The 17,234-nt window shown below is 41.0% G+C and overlaps 1 long non-coding RNA gene across 1 annotated transcript in view; it reads left to right on the forward strand.

The window, feature by feature from the left end:
- The first annotated feature begins 300 nt into the window (after positions 1–300).
- The window catches only part of LOC116054789, a 30,060-nt gene continuing 13,126 nt past the window's right edge, over positions 301–17,234 (forward strand). Inside the window, exon 1 of the long non-coding RNA XR_004106137.2 lies at positions 301–381. This is a non-coding gene — a long non-coding RNA (uncharacterized LOC116054789). The remainder of the gene's footprint in view (positions 382–17,234) is intronic.

A 17,234-nucleotide genomic window follows, 5' to 3' on the forward strand; every position in this document is an offset into this window, starting at 1 on the left:
CAGAATTCCTGTCCTCTTGGTGCGAGACCTTCCTGTTTCTACGTGAGCTAACCCCGTGCGTTTTGTAAAGCATGTCGGGCAGACTTTAGCGTAGAACACGCGGGTAAAATGACGTTAGCAAACATGCTAATTATAGCAAACATGAACAGGCTGGTATGCTAACATCGGCTCTTTCCTTGTGAGAGGTGTGACGGAGGCTGTTAAAGTCAGGTAACACACACAGTACATTACACATTTTTGTACATTTTGGTTTGCTATGGATTTGAGTCTCATTAAAATATCTCATTTAGTTTACATTGTTGTATTCGTCTGTTGTGTAAGGTTATGTCATTTCAAACGATGAACCAGAAAATCTCCCTCATTTTCATAGCCCAGTGTCAGGTATGTTACAGTACAATATGTACACTAGGGCTGCAGCTATTTTAGTAATCAAGTATTCTACCAATTATTTCATTGATTAATCGAGTAATCGAATGAGAAATACTTTTGCTAGCAAAAAAGAGGTTTCCTTTTTAGAAAAAGCAACATTTTAATTGCCTAAATTGTATACAATAACAGGGATAGATGTTAATATTTTTAAGCACAGGCCGCATGAGCCACCAAGCCCCTTATTCTTTTGGCCAAAGTACATTTTTGTTGGTCCAAATGTAAATCTTTTTCGCCTGCTTCCCCTTAATGCCAAAAAAAGCGATCCTGCGATTTGCTGCATGGTAGTGCAGCAGGGGCAGTGTCAATGAAATGGCCCATTTGTGTTACGTCCTGTTGTGTTCTTAAACCCCCCAGCAAAGCACAAGTAGACTTTATATTTCACAATTACCGTTTCCGTCAGTTCGTTTATAGATTTCGACGTTTCCGACCGCACTTAAATGCAGCTTTATTTCATGGCAGAGAGAGAATGAAAAGAGACGAGCGAGACATATCAATCACATATCAATTGTTGCAGGAAAACATTCAGCTATTACACAAACTCCTGGGCAATTCAGTGCTTGTGTTCCGTTTTTTACCCTCATAGTGTTTTAAAACTTTCTTGTGTTCCCGTTTACTGTATGGGATTCTCACACCGCCTCAAACCATAGCTCAAAACATACTGACAAGTATGATCGCCATTTACATGATTAGTCACCGCAGTGTGACGCATTTCTCCAAAAGTTGAGATTGGTCTCAACTTTTTTGCTGCAGGCCCGCTGCATTTCTTTGAGTGTCCCCTCCTGCGGCAACCCCCGCCGCAGCCTAAACGCACTACCCCCATTCCAAATGAATGGAAAGAGCTGCGTTTTAGCCGGACTGTTGGCTGGCCGACGCAGGTAGTCTATACGTTGCCTTACACTGGATATGCAAAAGAGCTGTTCACTAAGCCCAGGTAAATGTGACTGTACAAAGCTTACAGCAGGGCTTTTCAACTATGCTGTTCTGGGGGACACATTTTCGGAAGGATAATACTGAGTGAGGAGAAAGAATGAAGAATGCAGACATCACCGGCATGGTCCAATGACGGCATTCACGTGCATATTAAGTAGCCATGAGGTTAACCGCTCCAGCAGAGAGTCTGGGGCAGTAGCTAAGTTTAAAAGAATTTGTCCAGATTTCAAGATTCGTAGCAAACTAATAAACAGTAAGACTACAAACCGACAGCTTTCATTTTAGCCTGTTTATAAAAGCATCGCTATTTGCAGAGTAGCGTGCTGTAGTTGTGTAAAACAGCGCGGTGGACGAGAGCAGGAGACGTTAGCTACCTTGTGTCGGGTTCGCTCCGTGGAATGGAGGAGTAGACCGGATGTTTTCTACTGAGATGATGTAGCATTGACGCCCTGCAGCTGTGGTAAGCTAGTTCGATTTTACAATAGACACACTGTACAGAGTTTAAGTTTTTTTTTGCAGCTTAAAATGACCCCAAACGTTGTGTTGTTTTCTCTTGCCTGTCTCTTCTCTTGCCTGTCTATTGTTGCTCTCTTCCTTCATTTGTAATCTGCGTCATCAGCCTTGTGTCCACAGAAGCGTCAGTCCGTTGTGCTATAGTAATAATCATCCGTGCAGAAACACAGTGAGCGGTACAGCATTGGTGACATTGATTAAACGGAGCTTCGAGGCAAAGAATTTTGCGTCGAGGATTTTTAGTAATCAAATTATTCGAGTTACGAGAATAACGCAGTTTATTCAAAAGAGATTTGTTCCATCGACTACTGTCTTATTGTCTACAAACCATGTCTCTTTTGTGGAGCAGTTTAAAGTCTATCATACATTGACGACAATAGAGAAAAATTAATGTCCTACAAGATGAGTCCTTTGAGTTTCATCAGTCCGATCCCAGTCAAGAGATTTAGTATCCAGTGATCGTCTAATGGTGTTTCAGAGGCTTTACAACTCTGACAACAATACAACTCTTGACAAAAAATATCACTATAGCTTTTAATAGCAAACATTTTTTTTTAATGGGTGTGGAGTTAGAAAGGGAATCAGCCAAAGACGAACAATCCATCAACACTCTTTCACATGCAGTCTTTCAGTGCGTTGATCAGGCTCAGACAGCGCTGGTCTGAGGGAAAAGTGGGAAATCCCCCCCTTGCCGAGCTGCTCCTATGCCGCCGACTGATGTCATAATTTCTCACTGAAACCTTAACCAAACAATAAATATTCTACAGCTCAGTTCTAAAAAGCAGCGCTGTTTGCACAACACTGCCTGCCAGAACACGCTCACAGGGTTCACTGTGTGTGACGGTATTGGGCCGTTTTGATTGTCAGACTCCCAGTTGCAAATGCAGAAGCTTATGAAACTCTTTTTTTTTTTTTTTTTACTTAACATAAATGCAAAATGTGGCTTTCTAATGGTGGCTAATAAACACCCAAATTGCCTTTTATGTTTGTACGTGACCATTTTCATCTCTGTATTCTTTGTTGGAGTTGAAATGCCCAGAACCCTAAATCCACATAAGAAAAAAGATTGAATTCATCGCATGTGGAGCGGCCGTCCATATTGTACTCATTAATGACTGGCACACATGAAGAAAGTATGAGTTAATTGCTATGACATTCCAGCCAACATATAAACTGTGGCGGTCCAAAACTTTCCTTCCCAGAGAAGCTATTGAAAATCCAATTGAGATGTCGGCCAATAATCAGTACAAGCTGAAACTTTTGTTTGGAAGTGTGACTCCCCTTAGTGAGTCTCAATGTAGCACAGCAGGTTTCACAAACACCATTTGGCGGCTCTGGGTCTCAGTAAATAGTGGCGAGGTTAACTTGTGAAAACACTCACACCCTGTTATCAGATTAGGTCTCTACAAAGAGCTCTCAGCATCAACAAAAGGGGGGGGGAACTATTTCTTCTTTTTAAAGAAAGAGGCTCGATTAGCGCTGTGTCATGTTAGTCTTCCGCTTCTCCGTTCCCCCCCCCCCCCCTCGTCCTCATTCCTTTCTTTGCTTTCATTTGTTCGAGCTGTCGACAGCAGGCTTGGCCTGAAATTAAAAACCTTTAGTGTTTGTTTGCTCGCTGTCAGCATGAGGCTTTTCCCATCATTCCCAGGGACAGCATTGCTCACGCCTTTTTAAGAACTGCTTTTGGTGGAGTGGGTGGCGGGCTCCGAAAATATATTTTTTTTGTCACAATCCTGTTGTATCACAATCCTGTCCTCTTTACCACCAAAATATATATACAAACCTATTAAGGCAGATTAGAACATACTAATAATAATGACAGTAATAACAATACCACAACTATAATAATTATATAATTTACTATCAATATTTTAACCATCCTCATGTACATAAGTAGAACAAAGTGTTTCCCCCCCTTTCTGCTATTTTCCCTTTTTAATCATTCATTTCAGCTTGATCACTGTCCAGGAACTGCATGAAAGTGTCCCATATTTTTCCAAATTTATTTAACTTCCTTCTGACTGTATAGGTTATTTTCTCTAAAGCAAGGCAGGACACCAGCTCTCACAGCCACATTGCAGATGTAGGGCCATCAATACTTTTCCACCTCAGTGCGATCCCTCTTCTAGCCTCTAGTAGGCACATTTTGTTTAAGACCATTGCTTTGCAGCCTGGTGTGAATTGATCAGGAAAGTTGCCAATTATACAAAGCTTTGCATCAAGAGGGATCTGTATAGCCGCTGTACGTGAGACCAAGTTGACAACTTTTTTCCAGAACGACTGGATTTTTGGACATTCTCGCACACCGTGCAGCAGGGTGCCAACCACATTATTACATTTGTGCAGTTGTCAGGGATATTAGAATTATACTGATGTAGTCTTACAGGTGTTACATATATTATTAGGGCTGGGACGATATGCTTTTTATCCCGATTTGATTCTTTCACGATACATGGCTGCCGATTCGATTTGTATTGCGATTTTCATTGCGATTTTCATTTATTGTGATTCTACAAGTATTGCGTATTGGGATTTTGTTTTCCTACTTTAACAAAAATTTTTTTTAATAAAACACAGAGACAATATATCATGAGACATTTCTAAAAACTGATAGTTTTCTAAAAAAAAGAATGCACATCACAAGTCAGTCAGTCTGACATTTATTTCATTTGTAGAGAATGCTTTTTGTGCTTTCGCTCTGTTTCCCTGGAAACGGTAGTAAATGTAGTTGCCGTCAGCGGTCCGATATAAACAGAACATATTTAGGTCAATCATTGGTTTAAAAAAAGAAAAAAAAATCACGATTCTAGGTAAAAGAATCAATTCTAAAATTGTCACAAAAAAATCACGATACATACTTTATTTTTTTTCTCCCACCCCTACCATTTATATTGTATGAATTTTAATGCTGTATTAATAGTCTGTGTTTGTGCTTTTAACCAGGCGTTTTGACACTCATTCTCTGTAATATGTAGTTTTTAAATCTCCTCTCCAGGCGTTGAGTCTTGAGTATGAATTCTCCTGTGATTTGGAAAGCAGCAAAGCATAAATAACAGACAACTGGCCTCGAATCCATAAAACGTAGGATGGTCTTTTCTATAGCTGACATGGGTGGCTCCCCTAAGGAGTGGTTCTGTGATCTTATGAAGCTCCTTAAGGTCGTTACAGACCAACCAGATGGCCGACTGTTGGCAGAAAAGCCAGTTGGACTGATCAGTCTCCCCGAGTTGCTCAAAAAAATAACAGCAGGCGGCGCTAATCTGTATTGTCGCCCAAAAAAATTAAAACCGGCAGCTGATTGGACGAACGCGTCACGTGGGTCTGGCTGCTGCTTCCAGATTTTGGATTTTTCAACCGGCCGTTAATGGCGACTCATTCAGATTATGATCTCATATTGTACCGAAAAAGTTCACCGAAACGTGTTTCTGAAAACATTTTAAGCGAGAAATAGGCCATGCGGTTGCTGAATCTGTCTTCATTTCAGATCGACAAAGGTCAGTTTAAAAGATTTTCATCTGATTTTGAGAAGCTTAGTCACGGTCATCCCACTTGCCATTTCCGGGTGAGTCCCGACTGCCCTGTCTCCGACTGAGCATGTCAGGTCGGCCAAAATGAAGGCCGACAGCTCCTCCAACGGACGACGGCACGGAACACACCGAACAGACTCGAGTCACTGACCTCGCCAGACTGTCCAACGGCCGATTTTCAGCTCGGTGTCTAGCTGCCTTTTAGCTGGAGGTATTTAAAAACTGGTTTCTTGGGATTGCTTATCTACTAGTAGGCTGTTCAAAGGTGTTTAGATTCCCATCTACGTACAGGTCAGATATTTTACTTGCATACCTTTTTAACCTGACCTTTTAAATACAAAAAATATAATGTACTTTAATTGTCAAACAAAGACTGCTGGCCCTGCCTCTTCTTTGATGTTTTCCAATCTTAAGGTCTTATTTCTACCTAAATCCGAAATCTAAACAAAATAATTGCTAATGGAAATGTCTATCATATCCATGTTGGCATTTAAAAAACAGTTATTGTTCGAACAGAGGTGTTAAATAGACAGTTTTGTGGGTGTGGCTCTTGGCCCATAGTCGGGGGTCAAGCATGCACTAGCCAGTGTGTTTGACCCAGGAGTGTCTGAAGTGTTGATTCTCTAGGAGGTCAAAGGTCAGGTGGAGACTGATGACTGAGCCTAGCTTTATTTAGTCTGGTTTTAGAATTTGTCTTCACACACATCTCACAGCTGTGAAAGCTACGTTTTTAATTTGTATGTACGGCAGTGCATTCATTTTTATACTTTTAGTTTATATGTATCTACTTGATATGTTCTAGTGTTGCAAATGTTGACATTTATTCTCGATCTCTCTCTATTTGCTATCACTGTTTGCTCCTGCACTTTATCCCCACCAGGATCAATACAGTTTTGTGCAATCTTTTAAATCCAGCTTTCACCAGCTGCCTCCAGCTGTGTGTAATGCCTGCTGATATTAACTGAAGAAAAATTGTCTGAGACATTCCATATAAGCTACTTTTTAGGGTCAGCCCATAAGGTAAAACACTTTCTACACATTCTTCTTCCTAAAAATGAAAAGTTGAGTTCACAAGCAACAAAACGCACCCATACGTAGTTCAGTATACACAGGGGTTTTGCTGCTATGTTCTGGTATAAGCAGTCGCTAATGTTGGCTAATATTAACTAATGTTAGCAGATCTGGTTAGATATTTCTGTGTGAAAGCGGACAGTTGCTATCTGGTAAACCTACTGCCGGGCTTTGAAGCAAATTGAACATAGTAGCCAAACAGTGGAATCACGTGATGCCCTCTGGCCCAAAAATACTTTTTCCCATAGACTTACATTGCGAAAGAGATAAGATTTCATTGTCCTGAAGGAAATCTGTCTTGGACACATATACACATACAGTATACGTCTGTTAATCAGCGGACACATTTTTTTGGAGTGTCACAACCAGGGATGGAAATTAGCAGCTGCCAAATGCGGATGATTTTGTGCAGTGTCGGGTGAATTTGCCCAACCTACCAGCCACGGTGGCGGGTAAATAAAAGCAGCATACTGTTTCACTCGGACACTTTTAGAGGAGACACACCTTCATTGGTTTGCTTAGGATGAGACAAGCCTGACAATTTCTGTTCTTTATGTCTTCAACAAGCGTCAGATGTCAGACAGGACGCCCTTATAGTTGCAGACCGTGAGCTCGCGGAGCTCGGCAAGCAGGTGTGCAGGGAACTAAACTGGAAGTAGCCTTTGGCTCCATGATGGCTTCATGCGCAACTCTTGTAGGAATAAACGGGGCTCCGCCTCGAACTCTGTATCCAGTTTTTATATCCATGGAACTGCAAAATGTAGATTTGAGTCACAGTGCAAGTTTTGGACATGTTGCGACACAATACTGTGCATTTAGTTGGCTGTTGGCACAAATATCTTGCACCAGTTATTTTTATTTATTTTTTTACTTAGTGTATTCACGTTTAGGTTATTCATGTTTGTGGATCTTCCTTTGTAGTTTGCGTCTCAAAGTTCTTACTATAATTTACCCTAACTGTCTCTGTCTACCTGTCTTTTATGTAATGTGTTTTCACTTGTGTTGCTAGCTGTGCATGTCTTTATTCATATCCACTCTGACAGGGCTTTCCAGACACTGTCAAATGGGCTCAAACTAATTGAAAAGATAATTGCGGGCTGCCAGCAACACCAGCCACCATGTCACAGCTCTCTTTGCATACAGTGAAGGAATGCAACGATGCTGGAGCGTCAGATAGTGTTGACAGGATGAGCGGAAACCACCTGGAGTTAAAAAGTAAACTCGCAAGGTCACCTTTGCTCATTTTTCTCCTCCTGTGGCTCGTTACAAAAATCCCCGGGGGTTAGTGCTCCACCAGCCTGGACTCATCCAGGCCCAGTGTTTGACTAAAGTTAGACAGCTATTTTTTTTTCCTTACTGGCAATTTGTTTGGGATTACTTCTGGGGTGTTTGACACTGGAACCATATGCAGATTTTCTAAATGTAGCTAATGTGCTGCTACCAGTTCTAAATTAGTATGCATTCCTGAAAATAAGTATTTGAGAGATAACAAGTAAGGCTATAAACATAAAACAAAGAATGGCTAAATGTACCAGGTGCAGGGACACAGCTTAGCCTCTGGCGGTTTGTTGTCAGTGTCTGTGCTCATAAATCTCTACTCTCATCACTTCAAGCCCTCACACCTAACTCCTGCCCTTCAAAATACACACTAACAAATACCCCAAACCTCAAAAACTGCCTGGAAATGCAGCTGTATCAGTATGAACCTGACTCAGACAGTTGACTACAACAACAGAGATTATTGAAGCTGCACCAATTATGTTTATACTAACAATGGATCAAATGACTATGTATAATGTGAAAAAGTGTTGAACCCACAGAGAATCATCACCCGACTGTGCAGTTCCCCTCAGCTCTATGGAGCATTTTAGCGTCTTTTAGCTCCTTGTTCTGATTTATAACATTCCCAGCAGCTGTGTCATGCACTGTTTTCAGGGAAGAAGCTCTGCGAAAACGACTCTACACTACCTGCCAAGCACCAAACGTCAGACAGACAAAGTTAGCGACTAGCTTGTTAACACGGTGGAGCATTTAGCAACTAAAGAGCCTATATAGACCCCATATTTCCAACAGAAGTTGGTGGAGATGCTAATGTTGTTGTTCATGTTCGCCATGTCTACTTTAAGTTGATGTCAGTAGTGTGTTTATAGCTTGTTTCTGTTGCAGTTATTGCAGGTTTAAAGGAACACGCCGACTTATTGGGACTTTAGCTTATTCACCGTATCCCCAAAGTTAGATAAGTCCATACATACCCTTCTCATCTCCGTGTGTGTTGTAACTCTGTCTGACGCCCCCACCGCTAGCCTGGTTAGCACAGATCCTGGAGGTAACTGGTTCCAACTAGCTTACTGCTCCCAATAAGTGACAACATAATTCCAACATTTTCCTATTTACATGTTGTGATTTGTATATTCAAGTAGGGCTGGTCCGAATACCATTTTTTTGAGCTTCGGTAGTAATGAGCATCGAATATTCGAAGCTTCGGAGAGAGGGGGCTGAACATATTATTATCTCTAATAAAGGCAGGAATCTCTGTGTCTGTCTGTTTGTTTGCATTTTGATTATTTTGAGAACCTTTCATCCAAATGACTTCACAAGGGAGTGCAGTGTCGTATTTGGTGCAATATAGATAGACAGGCCAGACGCGTTCAGAATTAATAAACTTTTAATAAACTACAGAATAGCGCGAGCAGGAAGCGGCGCGCCTCACGCAAGCAGGGCTTATATGCCCAGAGAACGGAGACTTCACTAATGATATAAAACACACACACACACAGATCTGTTAACTTAAGAAAAGCTACGTTTTTACTGTTCGTCATTAACTGCCGTAGCCTATTCGCAAGTCATGTTATTTTCCATGAAAATTAAGTGCACATTTTTATCACGTGTAAATGGCGGATAAAAGCAGCTCGTTCTACTTACAGAACTCAGGTGATTTCTCAAGCGTGATGTGCTGTTGTGGTAGGCCAGTTTCAAATTGCATATTTGACACTCTGCCTTTGTCTTGTCCTCACTTAATTTAAATCTCCCACACAGATGAAGTCTTAGGCATTTTTGTCTTCTTTTCGCTGAATCGTGACGGTATTGACGTTCAACTCATGGGCGTTTTAACTGGGGCATGTGACGTGACGTCCCAGTAAAATCTCAAAGTCTCCTCTATTTCGCAGTAGATTCATTTAGATTGATAATAACGGGTAAAAAGGATAATACATTTTGTTTCTATTATTTTATTTTCCACAATGTCAAAGCAACGCAGCTTAACCCAAAATACAAGCTCAGGCATGCACTTCTGTCCATGCAAACTGCGCTGATCTGCGCTCTAGCCAGAGAATACTTCCGTTGCAGGAACACTTTAGTAGTCCAAGAAGAAGCAAATATATTTATTAAGTATAACGAGGTTGGGTTGTCCATCCTATTAAAATGGCTAGGCTATATAAGAAAATTGTAAAAGGGAGTATTATATTTCGAACATTTGGCTAATGAGCGCGAATGAGAACCGTTTGGAGGGGGATGCCAGGTTGTGCAAAAAAAAAAAAAAAAAACGAATATTCGAATGTCAAATTTTCAAATCGAATACCAACCCACCGAACGAATATTCGGGTCCAGCCCTATATTCAAGCAGCTGCTACTTCTGCTACTTGGGCGGAGTGATTTGCTGGGCTTCTTGGGTGCTGCAAGCAAATCACTCCGCCCAAGTAGCAGAAGTAGCAGCTGCTTCGTCTTTCTGAGAATATAGTTCCCAGTTTATATACGGTTAGAAGATGGCTGTGTCTCATGTGACCTTGTTATTTGTACACCCTGTGACTATACAAATCCCAACCTGTAAATAGGAAAATGTTGGCGTTTTGTCACTTACTGGGAGCAGTAGGCTAGTTGGAACCGGTTACCTCCAGGATCTGTGCTAACCAGGCTAGCGGTGGGGGCGTCAGACACGCACGGAGATGAGAAGGGTATGTATGGACTTATCTAACTTTGGGGGATACGGTGAATAAGCTAAAGTCCTTTTTGTTCCTTTTTAAACCTGCAATAACTGCAACAGAAACAAGCTGTGAACACACTACTGACATCACCTTAAAGTTGACATGGCGAACATGAACAACAACATTAGCATCTCCACCAACTTCTGTTGAATAAGCTAAAGTCCCAATAAGTCTGCGTGTTCCTTTAAGTTTGAAACTAAGGCAGGAGACAATTAGCTTACCTTATAAAGACTAAGGAACTAAACTAAAGGAAAACTGCTAGCCTGGCTCCTTCTAAAGTTCAAACAATTATTATTTAACATGTTATGTATTGTTTGTTTGATTTGAATACAAACAGAAATGTTAAAATGGCATCTTTTGTTAATTGGTGAGCTTTGGAAGGGCTGGAAGGCGATGTTCTTTTAAAACTTTGGACAGAGCCAGGTTATCTGTTTCCCCCTGATTTCAGCTAGCATGTCCTGGCTGTAGCCTCATACCTAATGATACGGGAGTGGTTTAATCCTCTCATCTTTTGAAAAAAAAAAAAGAAAGTTTAAACTTGTTTCACAAAATGTCAAACTCCTTTAAAGTGCTGGGCAAACTCTTGAGAATTAAGCTTTTTTATTATGAGTTGGCCAAACTGACAGACCCGTTTCTGTAGCTTTGGGATTACATCATTTCAATTGTTCCATCAAAGTTTGTCATCCATCCCTCAAATCAATCCCTACAGGCTGATATAACCTGCAGAAAAAGGAAAATTGGACTTCAACTGTCCAATTCAGCGATCCCTAATTGGCTTTTGCTCTTCTCAGTAAACCTTTTAGAGTGCAAGGGTGAAGATTTGAGCTTGGAAAGTGCCTTCAGACAGCATCTTTCTCCAGTGCCGCAGAGACTGTGATTCACAGCCCAGTCTTAGTTTCAGCCATTATGGTTGTGTCTTTTACAGGCGTGGGGGTGTCGGTTACTGCCGTCCACAGACACACAAGCAGCCTGACTGATTTAGCTCTTTAGATTTGTGTGGAATTAGTCACAGTGGAGGGCTGGCCGGGACAGCGGGGAGTTTAAGACATTGTTGGGAAATAGAAAGCCTGAAGTGGGCGGGCTTTTTTCTTTCTGGTTTATGACCCCTCAGGTTTCCACCTGTGCTGACATGGCTGAGACTTTACAATAGTCTTGAAAGAGTTACAAGCAGCCGGGTAGAAATTCCAGGCTTTTTTTTCCCTTCTCTTTTACCCCTTTTCTTTTTTTTTCTCTCTTTTACTGGAAGGGTGGGGTGGGGGCCCCAGTTATTGTGGAACATTTGTCAGGCAGCCAGTTGCAGAGGCAGGGCCAGCCGGTGATTTATGGCAACATCTGCAAGATGCAAAGCCGTTGTATATGCTTTTAATCATACAAAGAGCCCTGGCTGGATTGGAGATTGAAAAGAGATGGTCTGATGGGGTTTTATGGAGTCCGTGCTGGGATTCACACTGATGGCGACTGGTGTGAACATATTATATGACCGTGGGATTTCTGCAGCTCAGTGAGTCCAAACTGAAGTTGGCTTCAGCTGGTGTTTGCACCAAGCGAATGCTGTTTCTGTGATTCGATATGGTCAAAAGATTCTCACCAAGCTTGAAGATAATCTGCGAATGATTGAAATGTTTTGTCACATTAAGAGGAAAAACCCAAAGGATCAGCCAGGGAGAGTGAAAACCATCCATGAAAGCAACACAACACAAATCTTGTTGGATTTGTCTGTCAACAGTTGAAAAGTCGGACCCAAAGTGAGTATGACCTCACATACCGAAAGCTGGGGTCACCCCATTTTTAAATCTGTATTCTAGCACTGACAAAGCATATCTAACGTAGAAACGAGCACAGTGGTTGTGAAAGTCAGACATCCATCCCCCAGCAGATTTCCTGAGCTTCATAACAGAGGAATACTCATTTCTGTGAGCAGCCTTTAGCTATTTAATATAATAAACATCTGTCTGCATGTCACCACATCTGGCAATAATGAAGGCAAATTGCCTACAAAATTCGGAGTGTCTGGCAGTGAGATAAGACCGTGGCATGCTAATTCATTTTCTTGGCTCAGTCTCTGGGGTGTTGAGAGCAGAGATGGCCTGAGGAGCTGACCCTGGATCAGCGTCTGACTGCTAACTTGGACACACCAGGGGCAGAAAATGGAGATTTGACATCTGATCTGAGACCAGGGGTAAACGGACACCATCAGCCGTCTGCCAGTCATTGGTGGTCTGGAGGAATCGTCAACTTCCTGTCTCATTTCTCTGGACGCAGAATCAAAGAGGGGAAATTATTCTGCAATCTGGCCAGTGTTTTTTTTTTTTTCCCCTCCGGCTGGAAATGTGAAGGTTGTCGCGGGCTGCAGACTCTGCAGGAGACTCCTGGATCCACAGCGCCTTTTAAAAAGTGGAAACCTTCTACGCCTTAGTCATTAAGGCCACAAATTGTTTTTTGGTTGCAGCAATTTCAGAGACTTTCCTTAAGGAGTAAATAAACCATTCTGAGGGGAATTACATCCACCCGCTTAATTGTAACATGCATAAGTTTAGTGAAGTGTAAAACCTTGCCTAGAGAAAAAGGGAATCACATATTCCTGCTAAACCCTGCAATGGGAAGAAACTTTCTTCCCACAGTTGCAATTAAGTGACCTTGAGCAAGGCAGTTCAAGGAAAGGTCCCCCTCAGATCCTCTTAAATGCTAACAATCACCAATTCAAGTTTTTCAACACAATCCAGGTGTCATTTTGTAACAGAATATAGCAATTTATCTGCTTTCCCTCAATCTGTCTGGCCTACTCCTGCCTCATTCAGAGATTTCCTTCAGTATGTCTATTGACAACTCCTGTAAAACGTGTGAGCTTGTTGTATTCAGTATATGAATGGCTGTAGAAAGATTAATACTGTGTAGTAATGAACTTTTAGTTGATAAAGGGCGAGTGCCTGCACTTAAAAATTCTAAAAACATTCTGGTCTGTATTCTTCTATCTCTGGGTGTAGAAATGGCTCTCACTGCCTCTTGTAACAATACACTTTTCCTCTAAAAGAAGCCTTTGGTGGTCATTGATTCTGACACACTAATATTCCAACTTCACGTAGTTTTTAAAATGCTTAAAGCTGCGAAAATAGATTTATATTAAAAATGGATCAAATAAATGATGTGTAATTTTAAAAATGATGCTCGTAGTGACGATAGAAGTGAAGAACAGTTTATCTCAGTTCTACATTTTAGAGCTTTTCAGCTCATTGTTTTGGTTTTACGGGATACAACTTTACTGTTTTGGTTCACACTCATAGCTCAACAGTGTCTTTTTCGCCACAGCACGCAGCTGTTTTAGCAAAAAGCTCTAAAAACCCACTGTATGCTACCTGCTCAGCAACAAACAGCAGACAAACAAAGTTAGTGACTATCTGGTGAACATAGTGGAGCATTTAGCAGTTAAAAGCCAGATATTTCCCTCAGAAATTGGTGGAGAGCAAAACAGAGCTAAAATTTTTAAAATTTTCCAAAAAAAGCTAAAGTTGCTCCATGTCTACTCGTTGTGTAAAAAAGCCACTGTTACATGTTAGCCATATTGCCTTGATAAGGTGATATTATGTCAGTGTTGTCCCAAGTGTCCGAGAAATCAACTATTGCTGGTTTAAACTTTACCTGGATAATTCCTGACTTCTGAGCCATGTTCGGACCAATCTCAGTCCTGCTTAAAAATTTATAAACATTCAAACTCCTATTCCATGTTGCACATTTAGCCAATTATCAACAAGAACGAGAAAAATAAGCTAAATGTGCTGTGGATTGCAAAGTACACGACCAAAAGGTGTTTCATAGTAATGCTAGTTAGGTATTTTAGGTTGGCTTTGTCCTAAACCCCCCCCCCCCCCCACTGTTCCAGCAGAGCTTTTGTGAAGCCCACAAATTACAACCTCAACTACTAAAAGTAGCCCTTTCTGTTCTGGTCTCACATCTGTTTATACACATCATACATGCATCACCAGCTCATCATACATCATTTTGCCCACACAAAGGTTTGAAATTTTACTTTCAAACAATACACTGTGTCAGTCCTATAAATAATACCACATTGTGCTCAACAAGAAGTGCAATCAGAACCCACTGAGTTTATCATGAATCACTCCCAGGTCCCACTTATCCATTCTGGAGGATCAAGTTTGTTAGACATGATTTCTGCTCTAACCAGACACGACCTCGCACCGAGATAAGGTTATTAGGCAGAAGTGGACTAATCTTTGAATGTTGCCTCAGCAGCAGCAGCTGTTTCCCAGGTGTTTGGATGTGTGTGGCTCCACCATCTTGTCTTAATCGCAGCCTCCTCAAAGAACTGGCAAGACTTCCAACAAACCCCCTCATTCCTTTACAGTGGGGTAAAGGCATAGAAACCAGCGCAGCGTAGCCAACAGCCAGGTGGACTTAAACATTAGTCAGCCAGAATGATGGGAGCGAAATAACACGCCCTATGAAAGTAAATCTCATCAGCATTTCCATATGCAAACTGAGCGAGAGTGGGAATCCAAACGCAGACCTTTTTAGGGTGCATGTAACAAAAAGTAAATTTTACTACTTTTCATTGCAGTCCTTTCCACGCTGCCAGGTTAAACGCAAGGCTGAAACAATTGCCCTTGTATAGGGGATCTGACTAAATCCCCTCCAAACTGCTGGCACCACCATTGTGAATTTGCCATTTCATAAAACACAACTCCACTGTGGCAGGCAGAGAGCCGCAAGATGCTTTCCAAGTGCAAGTTTCAACAGCTAGCCCCGGTGCACAAACACACCTTTTTCCCTCATGTTGGAGAGGAGAGGCCTGAAACAACAAACCGCCAGGCGAGAAGGTCTGGGGGAGGGGGGATGAGGGTGGGAGGGCGGATGATTCATCCAGCAAACAGAAAGAGTTTAGTTTGGGCTAAGCTACATTGTGCCATACTGTTCTAACAGCAATTTGTGGGTTTATCATGAATTACATGTAATTATTATAAGTAGTGTTTAATTATAGGCATCATTATTAATAAAGTCATTATTAATGATAGTGGTTGCAGCAATATTACTAACTTTTTAGGGATGTAACGATGCATCGTGAATCGGTTAAAAAATCGATTTAAATGTGTAAAGATTACAACCGGTTGAGATAAAAAATTAATCGCAATGCAATTTTTAAACTGCCTAGGGCGTGACGCTAGTTACCATACAGCAGGTACCGTTAGCCTACCGTTAGCTAGTAACGTTAGCTGGCTTAAACAAGGTTTAAAAGCTGACAGCTAAACGATGTAAAGCGTGACTGTATTTCACTGGAAAGGATTACAACACTGGGACATACAATAGTCTGCAGCTGAAGAAACGGAGGGGACTAGCAGCGCTTTTAGACAGCATGGACACTGATAAATATAGACGGGACTTTGCATTTGGGTTTGGCTCCATAAGCTTGTGTTGCGTTCAGTGTTGTATAAAATAACCTCTCAGTCAAGTTATTGTTATTACATTTTAAATGAATCATTTCAATTTAACAATATGGCCTTAGCAATAAACGAGTCTTTCTTTAATTTTAAATTTTTGTTATTTAAGATAACATACTATTTCAGTTGCACTTTTGAGAAGGACAAACTGTTTTGCACAGTTTATATAAATAAAGGAATATTTGTCAGTCATTTCATTCTGTTAAAAAAAATCGTGAGAATATTGTGTCATGAACTTAAAATTGTGAATCGAATCGTGAGTTGAGTGTATTGTTACATCCCTACTGACAATGGTGGTGAATCATAGTTGGCTGCTTACTGCTTTGGATGTACATATGGGCATGTGAGTATTAAGAAATTATAAGAAAGAAATTCAGAACCTTTTTTTTTTTTTTTTTTTTTTTGTACTTTCCCTCTGCCCCGCTCTCTGCCAACACGCAGAGAGGACAGATAAACTTGCGTTTCATTTAATGAATCTGTCCACGGTAGTACCGATGTAATTGGAAAAAGTACAGAGTTCGATACCCAACTACTATTACTACTTCTGGTTGCAGGAGTAGTTCTAGTTCAACGCCGTGAATCATAGCAGTAATAATTGTAGTAGTACAGTATTAGTAATCGTAGTAGTATTACTAATAATACTAGTGGTAGAACTAGTAGTAACAGTAGCAGTATTGTGTATCTTGCATGCTGTTTATGTTTTAGTGCAAAATTACTTGACTTCCCGGTACTTGATTTGACTAGAGGAACTCAATCAGTAGTAGTAGACGTAATATCTTTTGCAATAGTAGTAATAGTAGAATTAGTAGACCTAGTCTTAGTGGTACTATACAATGGTAGTAGTCTGGATCAACGGTCCATTTCCAGGATAATTCCCTCACCTTCCGCTCTCTGTGTGTTGCCGTTCGGAAAACTCTGTTCACTCCGGGAAACTACAACCTTTGAGCTAGCAAGCTACACACTGAAAATGGCTTGATTTGAAGAAAATTTGGATTGTGCAACAAGGCAGTCCTGCTTGGTTCTTTCAGTGAATGATTGTAAAGATTTACAAAGAATATGTTTACGGCATTTACTATCTATCTGGGATGTTTTAGGACCGATTGGCGGGGATGACTGTGGGCAAAGTAATGTTAACGTTACAACGGAAATTTCACAGTTCAATGTGTTATTTTCACTGTTAATTCGTTCAACTGTTTCACTGTTTTTTAAATTCAATGATTGCAACATCTTTTCGAAAGTCAATGAGTGATCGGTTTAAATAATCTTGATTTCAATATTGACCAAAATAATCGTAATTATGATTTTTCCATAATCAAGCAGCCCTAGCCAGA

Source organism: Sander lucioperca, chromosome 20 (genome assembly GCF_008315115.2).
Source record: "Sander lucioperca isolate FBNREF2018 chromosome 20, SLUC_FBN_1.2, whole genome shotgun sequence".
NCBI classification, from domain to species: Eukaryota; Metazoa; Chordata; class Actinopteri; order Perciformes; family Percidae; genus Sander; species Sander lucioperca.